Below are 21,663 nucleotides of genomic sequence, written 5' to 3'. Positions count from 1 at the left end.
AAGAAAAATGTTTATCAATAGAAACCGAGTAGGTATCTGTACCAGAGATCGAAAAGTCACGATGAAACAATAAAGCCTTTGGTGAAGAATCACCTTTCCTGGCAAAACTTACTTTGTAGTCTTGTTAGTAGATGGTTACTGGGTAGTAGGTATTTTACAAAAATTAATTCGGAGAGTTTACAGAAGCTGTTTGAGCTTTAACCACAGTCACTGTTTTACGAACGCACAGCGGTTTCTATCTATGTCATTGAATTCTGGTACCCGTACAAAGTGTTTAGCTATTTTTTTTAAAAACCAGCAGTCATAGGCTAACTAGAACCTCAATAGCTCAACGGTAAGAGCGGTAGGACTCATCACCGAGGAACAGTAGTTAGATCCCCGCCCCGTTGGTCTATTGTCGTACCCACTCCTAATACAGTCTTTCCCGAATAGTAAGAGGGAATGAAAATCCTATCCTACTATCCTACTTCCTACTATCCTATCCTACTAATATTATAAACGAGAAAGTTTGTATGGATGTTCGGATGTATGTTTGGATGTTTGAATGGTTGTTACTCTATAACGCCGCTACTACTGAAACGATTTATCTGATAATTGAAATAGATTTTACTCTGGATTAACACATAGATTACTTCTTATCCCGGAAAATCCATGGTTCCCCAGGGATTTGTGAAAAACTAAATCCCACGCGGACGAAGTCGCGGGCGTCCGCTAGTATTAGTCATATTTAAAAGATAAGCAAATATTATTTAGAAAAACAAAGCTTGTCTGTGAATAAAAAAGAAGTATACCTTTCGATACACCTTTACCTTCCAAATATTTTCGCAGCAAAGGGGCATTCTGTATGCAAATGGTAATCTACTGGGCGGGTAAAACACCCCTCAATTGGCATTGCGATGGTCTCCAACAGTTCGCTGCGACGGGAAATCTGATCAGCAGTTAATTTGCCGGGACGGGTACTACAGACCCCTTTTAATAAAGTTACCGGCACATTCTATTAGCTGACTTGATGGCTGTTGTAAGTACATGTGATGTGTTTCTTTTTAAGTATTTTTTATTCTAGATCTGATAGTGTTTTATGGTCAACCCACGACTTCGTCCGCCTGGAATTCAGTTTTTTTTTCTTTTTTTTTTTATTTGGTTAACCAACAACCTTACATTACTTACAAGCTATATAAGGTATCAAGGCAAAATTTTCGGCCACTTTCACAAATACTGCGGGAACCGTGGATTTTTCGAGGATGAAAAGTAAAACATACTTACACACTTAGTGTGAAAATGGGACACGCTTGCCTTGCCTTAGATGCTTATTCCCCTCAGACAGACCAATTATAGAAGGACCTGTATTGCACTCATAGTCACAAACAAAATTGTCTGTCATTTTCTGAAGAAAACGAGCTTAGATTTGATATATATCTTATACTAAACTAGAAGTTTTTGCCCGTTTTTTACATAATTCGATTACACAAAAAAGTATTTTTACGGAGCTCTTTAACTGACGAACACGATTACAACTATTTAACATCGATTCTATAGAGGCAGTTTTTATAATCGCATTAGATCGTTGATCATATACTTTGACAGAAAAGTAACGTCTAGTGAGGCAGGTCCTATACAATAATTGGTCTGAGTTATTCCCTGTTGTTTTAAAGTTACCCAAATTATAAGAATTAGGAAACACAGATTTGGCAAGGGTGTTTTAGACCCTTGCTTCGTTGGTTCAGTGGTTTCAGATCTTGATGTCCTGGGTTCGAATCCTGGGTAAGGCAATGAGATAGTAAGTTTTCTTTTCTAAGAAATTTTTACAATTCTCATTCTGGAGTTATGTTACACCCCTGAACGTCAAGAGAATATTAAGCCGTTCATTATTATTAAAATCTGATGAGTGGTCGTTAATGAATTTTACATCATTACACCACCAACCCGCCTTTGAGCAACGTTGTGGGTCTCAGCTCCATATAAGGTAGAAGGCTTTTCACTAGGGTATACTTGCAGACACTCAGTTATTTTTTACACAACTTTTAAGCAGATCGACCAATTTTCATCAAACATGTCTAAGAATACTCGCACATTAGTCACCTTTCATACAAAAAAAACTAAATTGAAATCGCTTCATCCGTTCGGGAGTTATGATGCCATGGACAGACTGACAGACAGACAGACATGTCAAATTTATAATACCCATCTTTGGGAGTTAAAAAGCATCTTTTAAACTCTAATCTAAGACTCAATTCTCAAAAATCCAAGAACAAAGAATACAAAATAATATATTCTAAGCACGCAAATCCTCAGACATACTCCGCAATATCGAATTGTATTATTTATTTGCAAATGCAGATATCCATGATTGCATATAGTAACATTCGAGTATGTAGAACGATAGAATTCAATTGTCTATAAAATATATTGCGTTCCATTGTCTATACAGTATTTATTACCAACATTGGTGTATTGGTACCTACATGACTGCAAATCAGTGGATTGAACTGAATTGAACTATTTTTTTTGTTTTGTTTTCCGCTTGAAAATGTTTTTTTACGTTTTAAAATAAAACTGAACTGAAAACCGAAACGTGTTAAAGTCAACGCTGTCGCTATTGCTTTTTAGGGTTCCGAAAGTCCGACTACTAAAATGGAACCCTTATAGAAGGAAAGAACACAAAATATATTCAAATCTAAAAGTTACAGAGGTTCAGTACCTATCCTTATGTCCGTATAGGATCACTGTGTCTGTCTGTCTGTCATTTAATTTCGAAATATACTGGACTATAGTCTGGCAAGTTTGTTGATAACACTCCCATGATATGCGGGCGACGGGGGAAAGACTGCGCAAGTGTGCAATCGTGCGTGCGGGGAAGTGAGGTACATCAGTCATGGGTTTTTCATTCATCGCTACACGTCCCCCGGCCCGCGCGGACTATTGGGTGTGTTGCGAACAAAGTTGGCAAGCTATAAATAAGTTGTAATTCCCTAATTAAGCCGTAGGTTCCCGGTATTATAATTATCATCTGATAGTGATTGTTAATTAGACAAACGGACTTGCATGGTTTGCTCAAGCTCTATATTCCCTCTGTTTTTGTTTGTTCTTTACAATTTAGCCCTTGACTACTATCTCACCTGATGGTAAGTGATGATGCAATCTAAGCTGGAAGCGGGCCAACAGGTCTTGTCCGGAGTAGGTTGAAAATCCGCACCCCTTTCGGTTTCTACACAATATCGTACCGTAACGCTAAATCGCTTGGCGGTGCGTCTTTGCCGGTAGGGTGGTGACTAGCCACAGTCGAAGTCTCCTACTAGCCAAACAATACATAAACACTAGCTGACTCCGCGCGTTTTCATCCGCGTGGTTCTCGTTCCCGTGGAAATACAGGGATAATATAAAGCCTATAGCCTTCCTCGATAAATAGGCTATCTAACAACGAAAGAATTTTTCAAATCGGACTAGTAGTTCCTGAGATTAGCGCGTTCAATCTATCAAACAAACAAACTCTTCAGCTTTATAATATTAGTATAGATGGACAGACGTGTTCCGGAGTGAAGACCACGTACCAGCAAGCGCAGTGTAAGACGCCCTCCGGCTAGATGGTCTGACGACATCAAGAAGGTAGTGGGAAATGGCTGAATGAGGAAGGCAGAGGATCGTGTATGGTGGCGCGCTCTCGGAAAGGCCTATGTCCAGCAGTGGACGGATACAGGCTATGATGATGATAACGATGGAGACCTCCCTTCCTAACCAAGTGCACGTCGATTCTCTTTCTACGATCGCTAACGCATCGAAAACTAGAAAAATGTATGGGAATGACAGATCTTGATCACGTGACATGTCGATAGTAAATGTCATTCCCATTCTAGTTTTCGAAGCGTTAGCGATCGTAGAAAGAGAATCGACGTGCCACTTGGCTAGAGGGCTGGTCACTTTGCCTACTTACAAAATTGTAGATACAAAATGGAAACCGTAGGCATTGGAATTTTGTATAATATGAAATGCCCATGCAATGTGAACTAAAACTTTTTATCATCTCGCGTTTATCTCCATTCATAATAATAGGCGAGTTAACCATAACAGAATGTAGTTGGCAAGCGAGTGCGGTCCTTTACAATCTCTGTGAAAACCGGATGCTAGCAATATACATAAGAAGAACGGCTTACCCTCCTACACAGACTAACAAAATAGTATAGACAGTATGTACCTATGAACGTGATTTTGCTCGCTCTTCACGTTGGTCGGTAAGTAAGGCCAATATATTGGTTATCATATTGTAGTATGGGTGTTTCCAAACAACCACAGTATTCGCCACAAGTTGCCCAACGTGAGGAGCGTATTGGTCAACCTACCATGTTTGTCTGTTTTTTATGATGTAAAAGTATTAGTAGTAGAAGTAGAAGACCTCTTTATCAAAAAGCCCTGCCAAGAGTTGCGCTTTTTTGTTTTTTATTTAATTGTGTTAGCATTAAAAATTCTTATTTTGTATACTTACAACTCACCGTTATTGAAATAAATGTGACAGTATAAAAATGTTTTAGGTTAAAAGACTACAATAAATTACAAATCTCTACGAAAACTATTGAAACAGTTGATATTTAAAGATTATGACGTTAATGATGTCGGCATGGTTTAAAATAAAAACTGTAAATTAAAATGAGTCTTAAGACCTCGTTCATTCATAATCCTTCGTCTATATTTTTATTAGTCTACGTTCTTAACATCAATTCCACAATGGTTGAATGGGTGGTCGTAACTAAGATATTTTGAGAGTCATACAAACATACGTAAGACGTGAGCTGGCATAAGGTCCCTCGATACGCCTCGTTGAAGGCATTAAGTGGCTGGCCTAAGTTATGAACTTTTCTTTTTAAATTCATATTTTTAATTTGAATGTATTTTTTTATTTTATAGTTTTATAGGTACTGAGTTAAAGTGGCAATGAGCCAAGAAAATCTCAAAAATATAAAAAAATCATACATTCTGAGGAATTGAAGTTGGTATTACGCGTCCTTCGGTAAGCCGAACTTTTTATTACACGTTTAGAATCCTGGGGTTCAGTGGCAGATTTACTAGTAGGCTAAATGGGGTAGAGAGTGGAAGATTATAAGAGGCAGCTAATTTGGCCTTAAAATATTTTCTAACATCATCATTATCAACCCATATTCGGCTCACTGCTGAGCTCGAGTCTCCTCTCAGAATGAGAGGGTTAGGCCAATAGTCCACCACGCTGGCCCAATGCGGATTGGCAGACTTCACACACGCAGAGAATTGTTATAATTCTCTGGTATGCAGGTTTCCTCACGATGCTTTTTCCTTCACCGTTGAGACACGTGATATTTAATTTTAAGGCCGCGATAGCCCAGTGAATATGACCTCTGCTGGAAGGTGTGGGTTCGAATTCGGTCCAGAGCATGCACCTCCAACTTTTCAGTTGTGTGCATTTTAAGAAATTAAATTTTTTTTACATAAATGAAGAAAATTTAAAACGATTTTTTCTTATTTTTTCTAAAGCTCCTTTACCTTTGAGTTATTGAGGCTCTAATGAATATGATTGTGAACTAGGGCATCAGTAAGGGCGGCACAAATTTAAATGGGGTCCCATAACGTCGAATGTTATGGCTTTGTAAAAAGGGGAGTTTTACAAGTTACACCACACACAAAGTTTTACCAAGCAAGAAACCTCGTAAACCCAACTTAGACATCACGTGACGTCTCACCCACGTAGTGTGATAGATTTATGATGCCCAATAGTTGTTATTGTGATGTCTTTGTTGGCTTCACGGCTATAAAATAAAGACATACGCTCTGTGTGGAGTTTTATTATGCTCTAAATTTGCACACACTTTATGTTTATGGTAATGTTAGAGATGGTAGATTTATTTATTTTTCTAAACTTATGACTACTTACAAAAGGTCTGGTTTTTTAGCTAAAAGTCGTCAAATTAACGAGTGTGACGATTTTCATTTGATACGGTAAATATAAAGTAAAAATTTCTCAGAAGGATTTCCAATGTATTTCTATATAAAAAAGCGATTCAAAATACCTATAATATAAGTAAATATAGCGAATCCGAAGGTTTTGTACTGATTTGGCACTATCAGTTTATTATCTATGACCAAAAAATCCGCTACTGATGGGGTCTCCTAAAAATTACAGAAATTACATTACACCACACGAAGTTTACCAAGCAAGTAACCTCGTAAACCCAACTTAGGCATCAGGTGAAGTGTCACCCAGTGTTATTGTGATGTTTTTGATGACTTCACATTCACGGCTATAAAAAAAAATAATCTTACGACTAGTTTTGTATGGCCTGGTTTTTTAGCTAAAAGTCGTCAAATCTACGAGTGTGCCGAGTTCGGGCTTTCACAATAACAATATTAATATTATTGTGAAATATTGAATTAACTTTTATTGTTCCGATTGTTGTCAGTCAATGGTCATATAGCGAAAAGCTTCGACCAACATCTTAAGAAGATTTCGCTTAACTGTTGGATCAGAAAGCAGTGATTCTTTAGACGGCGCGTAATGAGAGGAGGTTCCTCACTCTAGAGCCCTAAATCTGACCTGAGTTGCTTGGGCACTCAAATGTCCCGCAGCGGGACGGGAGAGTTAATGTTTTTTTATTAATTTTTAACAGTGTTGTGTATAATTAGTATTATTAACTATTTACATACACAATAATAGAGTTACAAATAACTTTAATAACAAGTTTATAACAGTACTAGCTGACGCCGTGCAGTTTCACCCACGTGTATCCCGTTCCCGTAGGAATACGGGCATAATATATAGCCTATAGCCTTCCTCGATAAATGGGCTATCGAACCCTGTAAGAATTTCTCAAATCAGACCAGTAGTTCCAGAGATTAGCGCGTTCAATCAAACAAACAAACAAAGAAACTCTTCAGCTTTATAATATTGGTATAGATTCCACTTTAAATATGTACGAGTGTCTATATATCAGTAAGTCTACGATTTTTCAATGAAAAGAGGACAATGACCTTTAAAGCGAATCCCGTAAGCACTCTAGGAAGTAGACTGGAAACGCCTGTGTAGTAACACTAACCCTAAAATAAACTTTGTCACAATACCCCATTAGCTTCATAGAGGAGAGCTGTATTCAAAGCGCAAAAGTTGGCCGAACTTGCGGGAGCTAAGTACCGAAAACAAACGCCACGATGGCTAAGAAGTGGCTATTTTGCACCGATAGCCGAGCTCACAAAGTGGCGAATACCTATAGCTTGTTAGCGAATAGAATTTAACTGAAATATTCCTATTAGCCCGTGCTTTTAATAGTAATTTAAACTTATCTATACTATTATAAGCAGGTAAAGTTTGTGATTTTGTAACGTTGTAGGAGTAATCTTTGACTGACCCGATTTTGTAAATTCTTTAAACAGTACTTATTTACCGATTTTTATCTCCAATTACTTTGAATTAAGTAAGTTAGGAATCAGTCGGGATGATGGCAAGAGACCTGATGGATTGACGCTGGTTCCCTGGGAAATGGGGCGGGCCCTAATGTGGGATGCTACATGCGTCGACACATTAGCACCGTGTCATATCAGGGAGACAGAATACCTTTTGCCGTGGAGACCCTTGGGCCATGGAGTCGCAGTGCCAAAAAATTTTAGCGTATCGTTTCACCGCGGCTTGTTGCCTCGACTGGTGACAGAATGGCTGGCTCATTTTTTGCGCAAAGGATCAGCCTGGCTGTCCAGCGCGGAAATGCAGACAGTATTCTTGCCACCATTCCACGTGGGCATGATTTGTATAGTTATTAGGATAAGTTAGCTTAAGTTCCTTATTGTATTCTTTCTCAATAAAAAAAAAGTAAGTAAAATTAAATTAATTTAAATTAAGGAATTAAGTAAAAAAAATTGAGTAATACTTCAGTACGAGTATCTAATATTATGTATTTGTTCTTACGATGTAGCTGTTCTACAGTTTTTAATTTTATTTCATTACTAGAAGACGCTTCGCAGTGTCTGTAGATGGAAGCTTTACAATGCCTGTAACTTTTCATTGGCGAAAGAATTTATAAAAATGGTTCAGCGGTTTTAGCGTAAATGCATAATAAACAACATCACATTCATATTTATTATGTAGACTTAATTCTATCAGAAAACAAAACAACAAAATGAATGTAATAAAATAATATTATTTCTTGAACATACCAAAGATTGAAAAGATGCCGTAAAAGCCGAAGAATGACAAAGCGGTATTACATTGAAATAAATAGGTACGTCGTTTACAGACGGACGTAAATGAATCGTATAAGAGATAATAAGTGTCCATAATATTGGATGGATAACATAACTTTTAGATGGCGGGATTTCTTATTATTCCTATAAACTTTTGATGCACGAAAATATGTCGACAGATACGTGAGATATTTTTACAAAAATAGCTTTCCAGCCCATGATTTGATTATAGTGTGTCTAGTGGGAGTTTTCAATATTTTTATACTGTTACTATCGCGTTAATGTAAACGTGAATTTATATGGAATTGATACAGTTGTGCAGTAGTGCCACTAGATGGCGCTGTTCCAATTTCTTAGAAATTCGCGTTTACCTTAACGCTATAGTAACAATATGAAACTGCCATTAGGCCCTCTGTCCCCAACTACAAAATTACACGACGTAATCTGTAAATAAAAAATATAGTTTGAAAACTATAACCCGATTAAGTAATAATGAGTCTAAAATGGACGAAATTAGAAATATTTCAAATATAAATAGAGAAATGCAGGTACAAAATAAAGTTTTAGAACTATAACCCGACTACGTGAAAAAGGAGTCTAAAAAGGACGAAACTACAATCCGTTTCATGTAAAATGATGCTGGTGACAGTTCGTTTCACTCTTAAAAGTTTGCCGCGATTTACGTTATTAGTACGTTTTCTGACAACATGGGTGTCTTCAAGTCAAGAGTGAATAGGCATCTTCGCGTTCCACCATAGGCTGCATCATCGCTTACCATCATGCAGCTAAGCGCCTGCTTATACAAAATAAAAAAAAGTATGTATTATGATCGTCATACAGGCGACTGTTACCCTTGCTATCTGAAGAGCACTTTGTAAATTATTCAGATAGAAATAGATAAATGCATAGATACAAAAATCGTGGCCATTTTTGTATGTATGGCCATTGTTGTATATTTGTAGAGCCGAGGTCTATGTATGTATTCATGTAGGTGTATACATTCATCATCAAAATCATTACCCTTCCTTTTGGTTTTGACGTAGTTGGGTAAAAAATGAACATAAATGACATTGTTATAAAAGAGGAATCGAAGACAACTGGTCCGTAGTGTTTTTAATTAATGAAGTCGAAGCGAATCCAATTAATGAGCGCATTCGCTGTGTTGGTTTTATTTTCCGTGATCAAATGTTGTACTATTTTCTACCGACTACGTTGATACTAAAATGTGTAATGTTTTAACAAAATTTATTGACAATATATCTTTCCTTGTAAAGGGATTTAAAATTATCGCGTCACAGTGATAGATACTGGTAGTGTTCAGACAAGCCAAAACGGCTTGACTGTTTTTGATGAAGCTTATTAAAGGTAGGTCTGAAAATAGGTTTTAAGAAGGTGGTCCACCTCAAATTTTTCTTTTTTAATTTCTTGGTGAAAAATAAAATATAACCTTTTTGTCATTTTTCCCTCTAGAAATAATTTATAAGGCAAAACCATAATTAAATGTCTGCAAGTCGGCGTTCTGTTTTTCACAAAACATAATATATTTTTCCCTGATAAAAAGGACTTAAGTTTCTGCTCATCCTGAATGTTGTTGATCCTAAATCACCTGCCTTTTTTCCCAGAGCTAAGTAATAAACAATTTTACCCCTTATTAGGTATGCTATAACGGCAAACTTTTTAAGTGAAAGACGTGAAAAAATAAAATGCACAGGACTACATACGTGTCTCACATTCTCGCATTAGTACAGATGTTTCTGAAAATACATCATTATTTGTTTTTTTAATGAATATCATACAATATGAAGTGGTCTTGACTTTCATACTACGCAGTAATGAGATGTAGCGCTATTCTCTAAATTGACGGAGTCACTTTCATCGTTGATGCAACGATGAGCTTAACAATATTTTATAATATTTATAAACTACGTTGCGGTTTCACCTGCGTAGTTCACATTCCAGTGGGAATATAGGGATAAATATAGCCTATCTTATTTTCTGATAATGTCTATTGGTAAAAGAATTTTTAAATCGGTCTAGTCGATTTTGAGGTTTTTCGTTACTTACAAGAATACAAATCTTCCTCTATATGATATTAGTGTAGATATTGTTAGTCCTTTAAAAAGTTACATTGAACCTTGGAAAGTTAACAGCAGTTTTTTTTTGTTTTATCACGGGAAGCTAAAATTCAAGTTTTCAACAATACAAAATAAAAATTTACAAAATATTAAAAATACATTTGTTTTTTTTTCTACAATATAAAATAAACAAAAGTTATAAACCGTGACAATATTGTCCGGGCAAAGTATGTCATCATCGATGGGCGTCCTATGATGGGCGTCCTTTGGTAGGGACTTCCAAACACCACGATACAGAGCCGCCTGCATCCAGCGAATCCCTGCGACTCGCTTGATGTTGTCAGTCCACCTGGTGGGGGGTCTACCAACACTGCGCTTTGTAGTGCGTGGTCGCCATTCCAGCACCTTGGGAAAGCAAAGTCTGTGCAGTAATGAAATGCAGAAATGGAAATAAAATAATTATTTTGTAGATGAGACCTTTCAGGATGAACTTCTATCACTGACACCCCGTCCTGCGCCGACCATTCTTCAAATCGATATCGCTTCTGAGTCAGTCTTAAATTCATTAGCTGTTGTCTCGACGTTGACCTCGACGGCAAACAGCGTTGAGAATAGCATGGATGATATGAAGTTTTAACCAGAAATAATAATGGCTAGAGGCCTACTGTATAACTAATCTATATGTTATAGTTATGTAGTAGAGTGAGGCGGAACGTCAAGCTTGAATTTCTCATTATAATATGCCCAGTGACGTGCACAACGTATTTGACTAAGGTAGGTACTATACGTACAAATTGTACAAAATGGAAAATGTTCCTCTCCATTCTAGAACCCTAATAAGTCCTCAGGGTAGGGCATTTTTGCAATTGTGGAGTGCATGCCACTGAATATGCCGTAATGGACTATGGATCTGCAATAGTCAGACTTTCCTCATTTTATAAAAGCTGAAAATGTGTCGGCGTATGCTCTTACCATAGGTAAGTACTACTGTACTTACCTATATTCTACTGGCCACTATAGCTTGGCAACTTCGTTCGTAACACTCCCGATTATCCGCGCGGGCCGGGGGGCGTGTAGCGATGAAAGACAAACCCACGACTGATGAATTTCACTTCCCCGCACGCACAATTTCACACCCGTGCAGTCTTTCCCCCCGTCGTCCGCATATCATGGGAGTGTCATCAACGCACTTGCCAGACTATAGTTGTAGGCGTCCACTGATCCGCATCCTAAGTATCGTACATATCGCATTAAACGGATTTCTAATTTTATGGTCGAAAAAATCCGTTCGATGCGATGCGTCCAATGCTTACGACGCGGATCTGTGGACGCTCGCCATAAGAGGGATATTATGATACCTCATTATGCCGGAGAAAATATCAAGATCAAATAACGTTTTAAACTGATCCCTCGATATCTGCTGCCTTCAAAACCACCCTTATCTTTAGCCATTGGTTCTGATCATTATGATTTAAATCGACTTATAGTAATCGTTACACAATCAAACATGATCACTCTAAGCCACGTCAACCCACATTGCACGAGCATGTTGGGGTTAATCATCAAATTCGCTATTTAATGGACGTATAAAATACGCTGCGGTTAAATCAAATTATGAAGTATGTAGGTTACTGGAAGATACATAACTCTTGTACATGATGTACAGCATCGAAGCACTGCCAAAAATATACAAAATGATGGGTTAATTCGCAAATTAATCATCTGAAATTGTGAAAAAGACCTCGCGCCTCCGCACTCCAATTATATTTGCCAAAATAGCAGTAAATTGGCCATTTGCGGCGGTAATTTCTTCCGTTTGCATAGTTTTGTGTTCCCTCAACACTTTATCTGAATAATGTGCGTAAATAATAGTTTTGATCGCCCCATATATTATTAATATTACTTTAACTGATAGTGCTTTTGCATACCAATTTAATGTTTTTATAACTTGCCTGACCATAAAGGCCTAACCCCACTAGAGCAGAATATACTCTCTAAGCTACATATACTCTCTCTTCTCTTTAAGCAGCGTTTTGCCTACGCTTAACAACCCATAATCGGTTCACTGTTGATCACGAGTCTCCTCTCAGAGAGTGTTAGGCCCACCACGCTCTCAAACGGCTCTCACGGTTTAGTGCTTACCTTAATTAATTACTTGTGCACGCCACTGATCCTATTACAATAGTAGCCCTACCTTATAAGCCTAAAGTTAAAAAAAAAATTCAAAATTCAAAATTCATTTATTTCAAGTAGGCTCAGTTTACAAGCACTTTTGACACGTCAGTTGACTATTTGTAAAGATTCTACCACCGGTTCGGAAGGCAGGTTCTGCTGAGAAGATACCGGCAAGAAACTTAACAGTTGCAAGTTGGTAAACTAAGCGTATATGATTGGATGGTTCAAATTGAGTCTCGTAAAACAATTAAAGAATTTTCCGATTTCTATCTAATCGTCAAAGATAAATGATTTTCCATCAAAAAACATCCCTCTGCCAAGACGTCCTCGATATATTTTTCCAGTATAAAAGAGAGATATCACAATCAAAAGTGTATCAATAGGGTATCAATTATAATGGGACGCAAGTTCTGAAATAATTAGTGAACGCAATTCGAACGAAGATGTGCTCCAGATATCTTGAAGCGTCTTCAATGTTTGTAGAGCAAGACATAATTATTTGAAGACTTGTATTAATTTCAAATTGATAGGTATTTAATAGTAAGAGTATTGATATATACGCAATGATGTTAAATACTGTCATATGTGTTACTAGGTCATTAAAAATAAGGCGCTCAATAAGAGGAAATTTCCACATCTCGATGTTACTTGTGGTCAACAGTTAACATCGAACTTTATTCAAGAGGGTGATTAGTGAAAAGTTTGACTGCCCCATATTGAGGCATTGGATACAAACACATATTTGTGTCCGACCCTACACCTACCCTACCCTACACTACCCCTACGCTGTCCCTACCCTACCACGAAACGTTTCATAAATATACCTTACGCACCCCCGCCTTGGTGACGCCCACATCGCAACGGGCCGTGCAGCAGAAATCGTAATATTTTAATTTCGCCATAACTTCAAAACCAAACGTCCAATTTAAGCCATTCATACAGACCAAATATTATCTACATAAACTGTACTTAGTGATTAAATAATTTATTTCGTTAAGGATTAATAGCATGAGAAAAATAAATGCGTTTAAATGTAGTCCAAAAAAATCAAGATTTTAATATAAAAAAATGGTTGTTGTGCCTCATTATCATAGATTGGCATAGTGTGTCGCAGACTTTTTTGTAGATATTTATAAGATCTACAATTAATTAGAACATTAAATGGTTCTATCTTTTATAGTTTAGGCAGCGTACGCAAAATAAGTAACTTTTCTGGTTGATTTTTTACACCTTCTGTTCGAAAAACCCAAATATCTTACGGAACCCTATTTTTTTCCAAAATATAATTTAGCCTATGTTACTTGTGGATAATGCAGCTTTTGAATGGTGAAAGAATTTTTAAAATCCGGTAAAATCGGTCCTGTAGTTTTTGAGCCTATTCATTACAATCAAACAAACAAACAAACATACAAACAAACTTTTCCTCTTTTAAATATTAGTATAGACTATGGTTCAACAGGGCCTGATATAAACAGAGTTTATTTGTTTACTTATTTTATTCAATCCAATTGTAGACAAACATAAAGCCTTTTTACCGTCATATACAGGTTAAAGGGTTACTATCAATTTAACCGCGCGTTGGTGTACAAACTTTGAGGGTTTGTTATATAAATTTTAATCTGTTTAATTAATTAGAGAGGTCGGCTAATGAATATCTCAAGTTTTACACAACTATGTTGTATTTTCAGCGATTAAGGTAAACTGTTTTATCTCGTATTTTGATTTGGGCTGAACTGTATTTTATTTCTAAAATAAAATTCATGTTATAGGAAATAAGTACAATAATGATGGTACGATACGATAAGTATCGGGTAATCTAATCTTAAGTTTTGTCACTTTCTTACTTTATATAAATGACTAGCTGACGCCGCATGGTTTCACCCGCGTGGTTCGCTATATGGGATGTCTAACACTGGAAGAATTTTTCAAATCGGACCAGTAGTTCCTGAGATTAGCGCGTTTAATCAAACAAACAAACTCTTCGGCTTTATAATATTAGTATAGATATGGACTTGACTTATGAATAAGGTAGCCGACTGGTGGTGAAACTGACCCTTTGTAAAATTTCAATATAAAACGAAACTTTTTTTGATTGGATTTTGTGATTATAATAACAAGCGAAAAAACCTCGCTGAATTTCTTGTGGGCTCCTTTCAGACCAAGGTTAGAACCCTCCTAACTTGAATTTAAAGTTTTGACTTTACTTATCACCAAACTATGACATAACCTGCCGTTTCAAAAGTGGTTATATAATGAGCCTACTTGAAATAAATAAAATTTGAATAAAAAAAGCTTTTATCAAAAAAATTACGCTCGTGCCTTCACCATCTTCTACCACCAGCATAAACTTGTCAAGGAGACCTAATTGTAGCTAGCCACAACAGTAGCCTACCAAACCAGATTCTATTCTAAAAATAAAAACTGGGAAAACCTCCGCTTTATAACTCCATCAAACGGTTCTCCATAATCCAATTTCAACAAAACTAACGTCCAACAAAAAAAAGCTGAACGAAAAACTTCACACGAAGCCGTAAAGAAGAAAAAGAATACCCTATTGGGTTACCAAATAAAAATGAAACTGAAACTTTGTGTTACGTTACCAAATAAAAATGAAAATAAAAGTTCCTCCTAACGACACACATGTCTGTTCCAAGTCGAATGCTGTGGCAAGTTTTATTGGCTTTACTCTATCAAGTTGGGCGCAGATCTGTAGGGCTTTGTGGGAATTGTCCGAGTTGGATTGTTGGTGAATGGCTTGTTTCACGGAAGCTTCGATTTATACAATTTTGTCTTATAAAAACTTTGCAATTGCCAAGGACATTTTGGATATATTTTGTATACTAGCGCTTAGCTACATTCAAGCCTGACAGTAAGCAAAAATGCAGCCTATGTGCACTTCTGCCTATTGTATGTTGCAAGTAACATGCCGTGGCAACTCTTATTGGCTTTACTCTATCAAGTTGGGCGCAGATCTGTAGGGCTTTGTGGGAATTGTCCGAGTTGGATTGTTGGTGAATGGCTTGTTTCACGGAAGCTTCGATTTATACAATTTTGTCTTATAAAAACTTTGCAATTGCCAAGGACATTTTGGATATATTTTGTATACTAGCGCTTAGCTACATTCAAGCCTGACAGTAAGCAAAAATGCAGCCTATGTGCACTTCTGCCTATTGTATGTTGCAAGTAACATGCCGTGGCAACTCTTATTGGCTTTACTCTATCAAGTTGGGCGCAGATCTGTAGGGCTTTGTGGGAATTGTCCGAGTTGAATTGTTAGTGAATGGCTTGTTTCACGGAAGCTTCGATTTATACAATTTTGTCTTATAAAAACTTTGCAATTGTCAAGGACATTTTGGATATATTTTGTATACTAGCGCTTAGGTACATTCAAGCCTGATAGTAAGCAAAAATGCAGCATATGTGCACTTCTGCCTATTGTATGTTGCAAGTAACATGCTGTGGCAACTCTTATTAGCTTTACTCTATCAAGTTGGGCGCAGATCTGTAGGGCTTTGTGGGAATTGTCCGAGTTGGATTGTTGGTGAATGGCTTGTTTCACGGAAGCTTCGATTTATACTATTTTGTATTATAAAAACTTTGCAATTGCCAAGGACATTATGGATATATTTTGTATACTAGCGCTTAGCTACATTCAAGCCTGACAGTAAGCAAAAATGCAGCCTACGTGCACTTTTGCCTATTTTCTTTTGATATGAAGAATGTCATGTAATTGTATGTTGCAAGTAAAATGCTGTGGCAACTCTTATTGGCTTTACTCAATCAAGTTGGGTGCAGATCTGTAGGGTTTTGTGGTAATGAAGAATGGTATGTATGCAAAATCACTTGAAACTTTGTTACATATAGCTTTTATAAACAAATACACAAGTTTTTGTTTTATTTGAAAATAACTATTAGTTTGTCAGTAGGTAAGGCAGAAGTGCGAAATTGCTTATAATGGCTAGGAAAATATCGGGCGATGACGTCACGGCATTAAACGCAGGCTGGTCGCCCCGCGCTCACTTTAAAATTATATATCTCTGGAACTAATTAACGTATCGAAATAATTCTTTCACGAGTATTTATTATTTTCAACGGAGAATACAAAAAGCTAACATTTAAAAATAGTGAAAATTTTCCATTCCATTTTCCACGGAAGCTTCGATTTATACAATTGGGGCTACGACTGGGAATTTTCCAAAAAAAAACGCGCACTTTATTGTACACCGGCCTTTAGCCGGGGGGGTTGTGATTTTGTATTTTTTTTATATATAAAGTGATCGAAAACTAAGGGGTCGAAAGTGAACATGGATTTTCAAAGGAGACGAAGTAGCGGGCTTCTGCTAGTGAGTAATATAGGCTATGTCTTAACACCGTATTTAAACCGTATTTTAGATATTATACCTAAATATGTAGTGTTATTATTTCTCTTTTTTATTTTTATTTTTTTGGTCTGTATTTACTTTACTAACATATAATTTAAGCTATTGTCTTTTTTTTTGTACACTAACAACTATGGGTCAAGGCCTGAAATAAACATATTTTATTTTATTTTTATTTTTTTTTTTAAACGGGTATTTATGAAACTATACGTGTGTCGTGCGTCTGCTAGTATAAAACACAGGAGCTTTAGCAGAGATAAATTGAGCCGTATATATATAGCCGTGGCTATGACCTCTGCCTCCGATTCCGGAGGGTACGGGTTCGAATCCGGTCCGGGGTATGCACCTCCAACTTTTCAGTTTTTAATAAATTAAATATCACGTGTCTCCAACGGTGAAGGAGGAAAGCTGCATAGCAGAGAATTTTTAATTCTCTGCGTGTGTGAAGTCTGCCAATCCGCATTGGGCCAGCGTGGTTGACTATCGGTCTAACCCCTCTCATTCTGAGAGGAGTCTCGAGCTCAGCAGTGACCCGATTATGGGTTGATAATGATGCAACAAATTGAGATACCTCCGTTTGCTGTAAGTTTTATTGATATTTTTTTTAAAAAGGCTTGTTTCCGGGACATGCACTCCAAGACAGTGAGTTCCTGCCACATGATTGATTTTCATACCCGGCATTTTCGTGTGATTGATAGCAGACTGTGTAAGTATAAAATTATATTGCAAGCGGTTGAAGGCAAAGGCTTGAGTTTATGATTAATGGGCCAGGGTTGTCCGTTAAAAACTTCAATTGTTGCAAGAGCTTGTTATAGCAATTTGTCCTCGATAAATTATGAATTCGCTCCCCTTTGCTGAACGTTGTGAGTTCATCAATCATCCTAAAATCTAAGGGCTCAAATTGAGCTCCAATTTTAAGTCCTCTTTGTTTGGTTTATGGACCGCTTTCCATGTTGCTGCCTTGCTGATGTGGATAATCCGTAAAAAAACTTTGAAATGACATACCCATTTTTTTATTTAGATATATATACTAATATTATAAAGAGGTAAAGTTCGTGGTATTGTATCCATTTTTAAAATGCTTTCACCACTGGAAATCCACGTTATTTGAGTGTCATAGGCTATGTTTTATCACCTTATTCCCACGAGAACGGGAACTACGCGGAGAAAACATATATTTAACATAATGAGTGCCACTGAATTTGTTCTATATTTATTAGTTTTCTATTCTACAATATATGTACGTAAATACCACTGGCGTGCTCACCATAGATACAAAAATGCACTGCCTACCCTAAAGACTCATTGAGTCTTCAGGGTAGGCAGTGCATTTTACGAACTTGTATTAGAGAATAAATTTTTCATTTTGTACTATTTGTGCGTATAAAACATACCCTAGTTAAGATCTTTGTGCACGTCACTGGTATATACTATAGAAGGAGCATGGACTGACAAACTATTAGCCTTCATAAAACGAGAATGTCTGATTGTTTTCTTTCTTTCATTTTTCTTTCTTTCAATTTCAATGAAAGTAGCTATCCCTGAAATTATGATACAACTGTAGTATATAGTATAATGTAAGTACAGCCAATAACAAAGTCAATAGAGTTTGGTCCGTGGTTAATTTGAAAGGCAGCAGGTTTTAAGGATCCTTATCCATAATCATCCGTCAATTATTACAATTAAACATCTATACTAATATTATAAAGCTGAAGAGTTCGTTTGATTGAACGCGCTAATCTCATAAACTACTAGTCCGATTTGAAAAATTGTTTCTGTGTTAGATAGCCCATTTATGGAGGAAGGCTATAGGCTACACATTATCCCGGTATTCCTACGGGAACGGGAACCACGCGGGTGAAACCGCGCGGCGCCAGCTTGTTTAAAAATAAAACATTTAAAACCATGCTAAACTGTCACAATCAATGGGTACGCTATCACAACTAGGCCACGATACTCTCAGAAAAAAAAATTGTACAAAGCTTCTACTTTATTTCAGTGGGAAAGTTATTAACGTCCATCACTCAGGCAGACGGGCGCTCTAGAATTCTCGAGCATGCAAATAACTTTCAGTGGATCGGGAAAGCGTTTTACTCGACGTCCGATCGGGCGTACTGTCTTGATTTCATATTTTAAAAACAAATGGGCAACTAGCGTTGACATGTAAAGGACAGGATGGAATTTTGAAAGTTCTCATCTATACTAATATTATAAAGCTGAAGAGTTTGTTTGATTGATTGAACGCGCTAATCTTAGGAACTACTGGTCCAATTGGAAAAATTCTTTCAGTGTTAGATAGCTTATTTATCGAGGAAGGCTATAAGCTATATATTATCCCCGTATTCATACGGGAACAGGAAGCACGCGGGTGAAACCGCGCGGCGTCAGCTAGTCATAGAATAAGGACGTAGCCACGACTGTTTCGTTATATAACGTCACAAAACAACAATCACTATCAGAACTTAAATAATGTTTTGACGGCCTCCGTGGCGCAGTGGTATGCGCGGTGGATTTACAAGACGGATGTCCTGGGTTCGATCCCCGGCTGGGCCGATTGAGATTTTCTTAATTGGACCAGGTCTGGCTGGTGGAAGGCTTTGACCACCCAACTGACAAAGACGTATCGCCAAGCGATTTAGCGTTTCGGTTCGTGTAGAAACCGAAAGGAATGTGGATTTTCATCCTCCTCCTAACAAGTTAGCCCGCTTTCATCTTAAATTGCATCATCACTTACCATCAGGTGAGATTGTATTCAAGAATAAAAAAAGAAGACTTTGAATTCATAGAGTCATTATAACATCCTCAGGAGACTATCTTGATTCCAAAATTATACATAATTTTCGAAGTTTAGAATGTTAAGTTACGAATTACAAGAAATTGACTTCGTTTCAACATTGTTTTTATATTGGTAAATTTTCAAGATAAAAAAAATATAGCTAAAAGCAGAGAAAATTAAGTATAATGGAAAAATATTGTAAAAGATAGCTAATAGCTATCCTTTCAACGACATAACTGTTTATTTGTGTAACCCCATTATCTTTTACAATAAACGTAAAACGCAAAGGTAAACGCATTTCCTTTATCATATTGGATATTGGCGGAAAAGCATAACAGGTAGACAGAGAGACAGTGGTAGGTTTTTGATGTCAAGTGGACAGACATTTAAAATCTGTCAAGTATTTCGAATCACTAACTTTTTTATATGTTTATACAATATGACTATAAAACATGAAAAGGTAATAAAACATTATCTCATTTCGTGTATTTAAATAATTGATAATTTGAGAAATCTCGGTTAGTGTTTATTTGATGTTTCAATAAAAAAAATACAAACTTCGTATGTAATAGGCTTAGTTTGTATTTCAAGTTTGTACATTTAAAAAGTACCTGTAAACTAAGCCTACTTGTAATTTTACTTTGTTAGCACAAACGTACAAAGGTTTATATAATATACATACAAAAAATCAAGTATGTCTCCGTTTTAGACACCTAGCGCTTTGGACTGCCACGACCACGACAAGTAGAGATGATGGTCGTGGTCAAAAGCTACAAAAATTGGGCTACGGTTCTATTTGTGGCTACGACTACTGCTGAGTCAGTCGCTCTTATAGCCAACAATAAGCACTCGTCGCAATGACGTCGCGTCGTGCCGAGTCGATGTGCGACCAGCGTGCCTAGTGGGAGTTTTCAATATTTTCATACTGTTACTATCACGTTGAGGTAGTAACAGTATGAAAATGAGGTTGAGGTAAACGCAAATTTATATGGAACGCAAATTTATGTGCCACTAGATGGCGTCGTTTCAATTCCTTAGAAAATCACGTTTACGTTACGTGACAGTAACAGCATAAAACTGCCACTAGGCTCTCAGTGCGGTCAAGTGTGCGATGTTTATTTATGGTTTCCTTAGTTAGTCTGGTGGTTGTGGCTACTATTCTTGGTCGCCTAGTGGTCGTTTTATTAGTTGTTAAATATTTCCCACTTGCTCTTGTACCTAAGGTTCGTGATGCGTGAGGGCGTTATCGAATTTGAGTGGAGACAAGAAAATTGTGTCGATACGAGATGTTGCCAAATGAAATTTTCCATTTCCCGTACGAAAACTATTCGTAGGTAAGTGGGACACTTTTGACGCGATATAATAAACAACGTTAGGGGTGTTTGCGTATTGGTTTTTCCAAAAAGGTATAGGTAATATTTGAAGTTATATTTATTTTTATGTTCTTTGAAGTTATTTTTATTCGCATTATATGTATATTGTATATTCGTTATATTTATTTTATATTGGCCAATGTTCTACGGTTTTACCTAAGTAGTTCCCTGTCCCTTAAGAAAATATAGCCTACTAACTGACACCGCGCGGTTTTACCCGCGTGGTTCCCGTTCCCGTAGGAATACGCGAATAATATATCGCCTATAGCATTGCTCGATAAATGGGCTATCTATTTATATATAATATTTTTATTTTTGTGATTCATCATTATCAACCCATATTCGGCTCACTTCTGAGCTCGAGTCTCCTCTCAGAATGAGATGGGTTAGGTCAAATAGTCCACCACGCTGGTACAATGTGGAATGGCAGACTTCACACACGCAGAGAATTAAGAAAATTCTCACCGTTTGAGACGTGAAATTTCTTAAAATGCACATAACTGAAAAATTGGAGGTGCATGCCCCGGACCGGATACGAACACCCTCTGGAATCGAAGACTTCATATCCACTGGGCTTTCACGGCTCTAATGTCTTGTGATTAACTCTTTTTAATTTTATAATTTTAATAAATTGGTCAAATGATATAGGTACTTACGATAGTTATAATTAGAGAAGACTTTATCTAATTGTAACA

This window comes from Bicyclus anynana, chromosome 17 (genome assembly GCF_947172395.1).
Source record: "Bicyclus anynana chromosome 17, ilBicAnyn1.1, whole genome shotgun sequence".
Lineage (NCBI taxonomy): Eukaryota > Metazoa > Arthropoda > Insecta > Lepidoptera > Nymphalidae > Bicyclus > Bicyclus anynana.
Note: the sequence above shows the minus strand (reverse complement) of the source record.